Here is a 7,084-nt window from a genome sequence, read left to right as displayed (position 1 = left end):
GGGTTCAGTGGCTCACACCTGTAATTTCAGAGATTTTGGAGACTGAGGCTGGAGGATTGCTTGAGCCCAGGAATTTGAGACTGCAGTGAGCTAACCTTGTGCCACTGCACTCCAGCCTGGGCAACAGAGAAAGGTTGTCTCTTAAAAAATAAAAATGAAAAAAAAATTTAAAAAGAATGCATTTATTGTATCATAGCCTAACCTACCTTAAACATGCTCAGAAGACTTATATTAGCCTATAGCTGGGCAAAATAATCTAGCACAAAGCCTATTGTATAATAAAGTGTTGGACATCTTATATCAGGTGTCCCCAACTCCTCAGGTCACAGAGATACTGGTCCATGGCCTTTTAGGAACGGGCCACAAAACAGGAGGTGAGTGGCAGGCGAGAGAGTGAAGTTTCATCTGTATTTACAGAGGCTTCCCATCACTCACATTACTGTTTTGAGTCAGCCTCCTGTTACATCAGTGGCTGACAGGACTGATTCTCATAGCAGCGCATACCCTATTGTGAACTGCACATGCCAGGGAACTCTATTAGATTCTCACAGAAGCACAAACCCTGTTGTGAACTGCTCATGGGAGGGATCTAGGTTGTGCGATCCTTATGAGAATCTAATGCCTGATGATCTGTCACTGTCTCCCCTAAAGTAAACCATAGATTTAAAATGGTGGGACCATCTGGTTGCAGGAAAGCAAGGTCAGGGCTCCCACTGATTCTACATTATCGTGAATTACATAATTATGTCATTACATGTTATTTTACAATGTTCTACAAAATAGAACATTTTACATGTTCTATTACAAAACAATAATAGAAATAAAGTACACAATAAATGTAATGTGCTTGAATCATCCCCAAACTACCCCACCCCACCATGCCCCTGCTTCGTGGAAAATTGTCTTCTACATGATTTGCTTTAATGCGACCCCCAGAGCAAATGCCAGAGAAAAGGCAAGTAGGCAAGGCAAAAAAAACTTTATTTACAAGCCAATGTGAGGGAGGGGCGAGGTTCATCGGGCTCCGGCGGTGGAGGCCGACGAAGTCGCTCTGGGGTTCTCGGACGAGGTTCCTGGGTCCCACCTACGAGGAGGGGCCGAGGAAGTTCGCTCCGGCGTTCTCCGACGAGGTTCCTGGGTCCCGCGTACGAAGAGGGGCCGAGGAAGTTCGCTCCGCGTTCTTGGGCGAGGTTCCTGGGTCCCGCGCACGAGGACAGGCCGAGAAAGTTCCTACCGCGCGCCCGCCGGGAGCGGCTTTTATGTCCTGGGCCCGGGAGTGGGCGGGCAGTGGGCGGGACATAGGCGGATCGGGGGCGGGGCGGTAGGCGTGGCTAGGCGGGTTCCGGCTTCTCTCCGTCGGAAGTCGGGTTGCGCCTGCACAGTCGACCAGTGTCTTTCCCGGGCGTGGGAAAGTTGACGGTGAAGAACCCGGAACTGCGCCATCTTGCCTCCGTTTGTCCAAACACTACAAAACCTGTCCCTGGTGCCAGAAAGGTTGGGGCCTGCTGTTTTATGTAATTTATTGAGTACTCTGCTGAAAATGAAAGACAGATTGGTTGTATGGGCATGATTGTGAAGTTGAAAAATCGTAAGTCAAATCATCGTAAGTTGGGGACCGTCTGCATTCCAGGAGAAATAAGTAAATGCTAACTGTACTTGACTTTTCAGACGGGGTTGGCATGAGAGAAAAAGTGAAAGAGAAAGAGAGACAAGAGTTAATATAATACATGTTATTTGAACGAACTACTTGAATTTATCATAAGAAATAGTAATTAAGGTAAAATGGAACAAAGTTACTAAACTTTTTAGTTTAGTATTTTTTAATTTTTTAATTACAGGTATTAGTTCCTAAAATTATCCTGTCAGAAAAAAACAAACAGATGTGAAAAATGTGAAGTGTTTAGAGTTTTAGAATTTTCATGAATTTTAAACTAATTTTAATTTGAGAATCCATTGGCTACCTACCACAGAATATTAAAAGAATATCCTACTGATACTTCCTCTACTTTCATTTCCCTTCATCATCTAGATTCTTGTGAATTATATTAATTTTAGGGTCAAGGTTTTGAACATTAATATTCTCCTCTTTATAAATTCTCATTCTACTTTTTTTGTTTGTTTGGTTTTTGTTCCTATGCATTAACTTCCTAGGCTGTAAATTTGATTTGGAATGGTACAAATCTCATATGGAAGTTTGTAAGGGTAAAATCAGTTATTCTGTGTAAATCACTCACAACAGTACCTGGCACTGTTAGTCATTTTTACTTTTTCTGGTATAGATTATCAGTCTCACATGTAAGGTGTGGCCAAGTGCTACAGTGAAATCATTATCAGAGCCACCTCACTCTTGAATTTTATATTTTTTGAACTGAAATCTATTTCTTTTCAAGTTAACCCTTATGTTTCTCTTTTTTTATAAAGCCTGTTTGAACTCACTATGATCCTTTAGAAAACCAGCTATGGTTCCAGGCCATTGTGGATGACCTGCATTCCTTTGTTTAATTGAGCAGATATTGATGGACTCATACGCTATTGAACATATATGCTATCTGCTCCATGTTTTGTAATTTTCTTTATTATATCAAAAGCCACAGCCACCTCTTTTTGATTGAGATGAGTGTTTCTGATTTACATTTTCATTAATTTATTTACTCAACAATCTCCTATTAGGCATCTACCATGTACAAAAAAATCACTTTTAAAACACCGTAGGAATTGTAATGAAGAATACAATTTTGTCTTGTTCTTCAAGGATCTTATGAAAAGAGTGGACAAGGTAGCTTTGTAAACAACTCACTGGAATGCAAGGCAGAATGAAATATTGTAGCTTTCTCGGGAAGATAGAAACTCCCAGTGTTGTTGAAACTAAAAGGAGCAATCTGGGAGAAGATAGAACCAGGAATTAGAGAGACATTTGGGAACAGACCCAGATCCAGTAACGGGGATCATCACCCAGGCATATTGTAAGGTGTTCTATGACTATACTCAGTGAAGAGTCGAAATATACATGAAGGAAGGTCATTATATGGCACTTCATGCATGCAAAGTATCTTCTCACATCAATGAACACAGCAATACTTCTTTAAGAGAGTTCTCCACAGAATGGGGGTTGGCTTCAGATCTCCATGTCCTGGAAATTCAGCATGGGCCTCAACAGGGACCCAAGATGAAGTCTCGATTGTGGGGTCCAAGTGGAAGATCAATTGTTAAACCTGAAACAACAAATTTTACCTAAAATTTAATTTCAAGAGTTTTATAGAGTACTTTATATTCCTTTGAAGCCTACAGAATCTGGAGCAAGACTGGCAGCTCAGGAGGAGGCAGCCTCAGCTAGCAGAAGAAAGAGTGTTGGAGGGTTGGGGCCCAGGAGAGTCAGTATAATGAATCTCTTTGCTTGTTTCCAGTTCCCTGCCTATTAGCTCCTATATTCACTGTCTGGCAGGTAGGTTGTACTTTTGGATTAAGTTCTTCTTTTGAACCTTATCTGAATTCTGTTTGCTCAGGTTTCCAAATTGCTCTGGGTGACATCTGCTTGTCACCAGTAAAACCAAAAGGACAGCAGGGTAGATTGCCTTGCACAGGGCAGACAGGTAATTGCAGCTTTAATTTTGTTTTGTTTTTGGAAGGATCCAGGTGTCCAACCTCTTTATCTCACAAAAGAACCTTACTAAATGTGGGAGTGTTGGCAGACAAGATGGCCCAGTGGGCAGTCTGCCCATCAGATGTGTTGGCCTTCTGCTATTGAAATAGTACTTCCCATGGAAGCATCACGCATTAGGAATTCTCTGCGGGTCCAAGCGCCCCAACAGCTTCCAAGCTAGGAGCACAGCTAGAGACATGGAGACTTCTAAGCAGCCAAGAGATACATTTCACCCTGGAAATTCAGACCTCAACAGAGAGTACTCAGGCCGTGTGAACATAAATCATTCCCCTGAAAAGTCTTTCTTCTTGTGAGGCAAAATTCCCCAGAGTTGGAATCTGTTGGATGGTTGGTAGGTGTGTCTCTGACTTTGAAGAACTGACCACTTTAGAAATCATGCAAATATCGAATAAAAGCTAGGTTATCTGGAATCTGGCCTTAACTGTCTTCCCTTTCAAAACTGACCTGCTTTGCTGCACACATGCACAAATTGGCGTCAGATGTGGGAAAAGCAGGGCTAAATCAAAAGTGGAATAGGCCAAGGCTTGGATTTAGTCTGAGGAGCCACCATGGGAGGCTGTCTGGGGACGTTCTATAAGATGAGGAAGAAAGTCAGTGAGAATCAGGGGCAACTGGCAGTAGGCAAAGGCTGGGGCCTCAGAAGGTGGACAGAAACCAGAAAATGGAAAGGTGATAGGTCTACTATCCACAGAGGCTGGAGTTTGTTGTAGAACTGTAATTCCTAGAAACACTAGGAGATGGTGTTGGAGGCACCAACCAACCCTAGGACTCAGAAATGGGGGCTAGAGAATGTTTCGTTTACTAAAATTGTGGACTTAGGGTAACCAGGTGTATGTCAGATACTGTTGTTGTTGTTGTTGTTATTTTAACAAGAACTGCTAAAAAAAAGACATCTTAAAACTTAGAATATGCAGCTAGATCCAACCATGGACTCTTACAGAACAGCCTTGATTCTTGGATTCTGGCAAGTGGGTCAATATCCAGGGCACTGGAAATAGATTGGCTCAGATCTACTGTCCTGAGATGTGGCAGGGTCATGGGTAAAATCTTAGGGAGACTTCACTTTAGTGAAGAGCTTTATTGGATGAGAAATATTTGCCTCTTTTCCTCCCTTTCTGCCTTCCAAAATAAGCAGGCACAAGCTCCTTTGATAAGGTAGAAATGGTTTGGAAGGAACAGGTGGACTTAGCCCTGGACAAGTTAGGGGACTAGCTGAAACTAGATATGGGTGTCAAATAAAAGATTTCTAGAAGTTGGGCTTAATCAGGGCCTGCCGGTGCAGCCTCTGTGAAAACAAAATAGTAGGAATCCAAAGATGAAGCAGACTAGAGGATCAGCAACGGCTCCAAAGAAAGAGTATTTGCTGAATCTATGGTCAGGCTTTAGTGGTTCAGAGAAGAATGGCACAGTATTTCAATACTCAGAGGAGACTGAGACAAATCTGGAGAGATGGGGACAAAGCAGGTCTAGATGTCCATGTTTCTATGGAAGCGGATCTGTGAAGATTTCCCTGCTTCTAGCAATATCCACCTATGGAGTGTCTAGCACACATTAGTGCAGGTGTTAGATACCTTGTCACATTAGTGCATCAGTTTACCAGACATGGATCCACTCAGTCAGCGAGGCTGTGGCCTAAGTTCTTACCCATGACCCTGCCACATCTCAGGACAGTAGGTCTGAGGCAATCTATTTCTAGTGCCCTGGAAATAGATCCACTTGCCAGAATCCAAGAATCAAGGCTGTTCTCTAAGAGTCCATGGTTGGATAGTGAGGATGGGGGACAGGTATAATTATGTGTACTATTCAGTTTGGAAGTTAAAACTAGAGTACAATTGGGGTTTTATTGTATTCTTCTGGCAAGCTACCAGTATTCTTAGGCATTCTACTCCATTTCATTCAATTTGATTTGATTCCATACCATTCCACTCCCCTCCACCCCACTTCACTCCATCCTATTCCGTGTGATTCCATTCCAATGTAGTTTTTATTCATGGCTAGAACTGTGCAAATGGAATAGTTCAATGACAAAAGACATGCTATTGGCTCACAAGGAGTTCCATAAAGTATGTTTCATGAGGGAATAATCTTGTGAAATGCTCTTCAAGGAAGAGAGCTCCATCTTACTCTCTTATGGAGAATCACATTATTATTTAAAAATGTATACAAACTTTGTAATAAATACATTAGTTTATTTTTTTAACTTGAATTACCCTAAGATATTTGGCTGAAGTCAAGTTTTTGTTTTGTTTTGTTTTTTTAATATACTTATTGATAGCCTGTCAAATTATTTTAGAGGATCCAGTCAGATTGTCACATGTGGTGGCTGGTTGGGTATTTGAAGGCTGGCCCTCAAATTTAAATGTCCAGATAGACAGAAAAGGGGAAATGCTTTTAGTACAAGCTGGATGCCACTGGAGTTTTATGGATATTGAAGTGCTGGGGTGGGGCTTGATCATGTAAACAGGCTTTGGTTCCAGGACTAGCTCAAGAAATGTCGTTAATGTCTGGGTGGGAAAGCACAGGAGGGAGCAGATGCTTTTTTTCCCTGTTGCTTGACTTTAAATTTTAAGGTTTGCCAGTTGGGTAGTGGAATTGTTCTCAGGGTTTTTTTTTTTTTTTTTTTTTTTTTTTTTAACATCACAGAACATATGTTAAAAGACATTGACATGAGAACTCACGTCTATGGCTGTACCCAAAGGCTTATGCTAATCCCACTCAGGATGCTGGCTCCTATACTCTGGGCTGCATCTTTAGTCACTGAATGTTTGAAGACACTGGAGCACAGATCTGGCCTTAATCTTGCTGTGCCTAGATTAGGAACTTGAAGTCCAGTAGCTCTACAAAGCATTGCTAAAGTTCCTGATAGGAATTTGGCTATTTTGGTGCCTAGTATATTGTCGAGTTCAGCACTGAGAGGCCTTTTCTGCATCACAGGCTCCTTGCGCCCCAAACAGTGATTTCTTTCTTTTTCATTTTTTTTTCCTAATTGTAAAACAATATGACTGGGTCCAATATTCCAGATAAATGTGCAGCAGTGAGGAATGTGATGGGGAAATTGAGGCAGCAATGGACACGCAATTGTCTTGATAAAAGGGCAGCAGTTAGAGCCAACGGTAGAGGGAGGGATGAAACAGAAATGAGAACAGAGCATGAAGCCCGTTTTTTTTCAGCCAGAAGTAGGGTCTAGAAGAAATCCTGTCCTCAACCAAAGGACCCGGTGTCAGGTCATGAAGAACCAGCTGTGAGGACTGAGTTTTAAGCTGGTTTCAAGTTTTCTGAAAGAGAGCTAAAGCTGAGATCCTGACCACAGCACCACTGGAATTGAAACAGTGGCCGGTACTTGGAGAAAAGTAACAGGCATGCAGTAGACTGGTGATACTTACCGCAGAACTAGAGCCCTTTTTTTTTTTTTTTTTTTTTTTT

At 42.0% G+C, this 7,084-nt stretch overlaps 1 long non-coding RNA gene across 2 annotated transcripts in view; it reads left to right on the top strand.

The window, feature by feature from the left end:
- The first annotated feature begins 1,368 nt into the window (after positions 1 to 1,368).
- Positions 1,369 to 7,084, top strand: part of LOC108533123 (uncharacterized) — a 153,627-nt gene continuing 147,911 nt past the window's right edge. Inside the window, exons 1-2 of one of the 2 annotated variants that reach the window (XR_001886663.1) lie at positions 1,369 to 1,588; positions 3,282 to 3,442. This is a non-coding gene — a long non-coding RNA (uncharacterized LOC108533123). The remainder of the gene's footprint in view (positions 1,589 to 3,281; positions 3,443 to 7,084) is intronic. The other variant, XR_001886664.1, reaches the window with a different exon arrangement.

Source organism: Rhinopithecus bieti, unplaced genomic scaffold (genome assembly GCF_001698545.2).
Source record: "Rhinopithecus bieti isolate Rb0 unplaced genomic scaffold, ASM169854v2 scaffold_65, whole genome shotgun sequence".
In the NCBI taxonomy this organism is placed as follows: Eukaryota; Metazoa; Chordata; class Mammalia; order Primates; family Cercopithecidae; genus Rhinopithecus; species Rhinopithecus bieti.
Note: the sequence above shows the minus strand (reverse complement) of the source record. Positions and strands in the feature narration are given on the sequence as shown.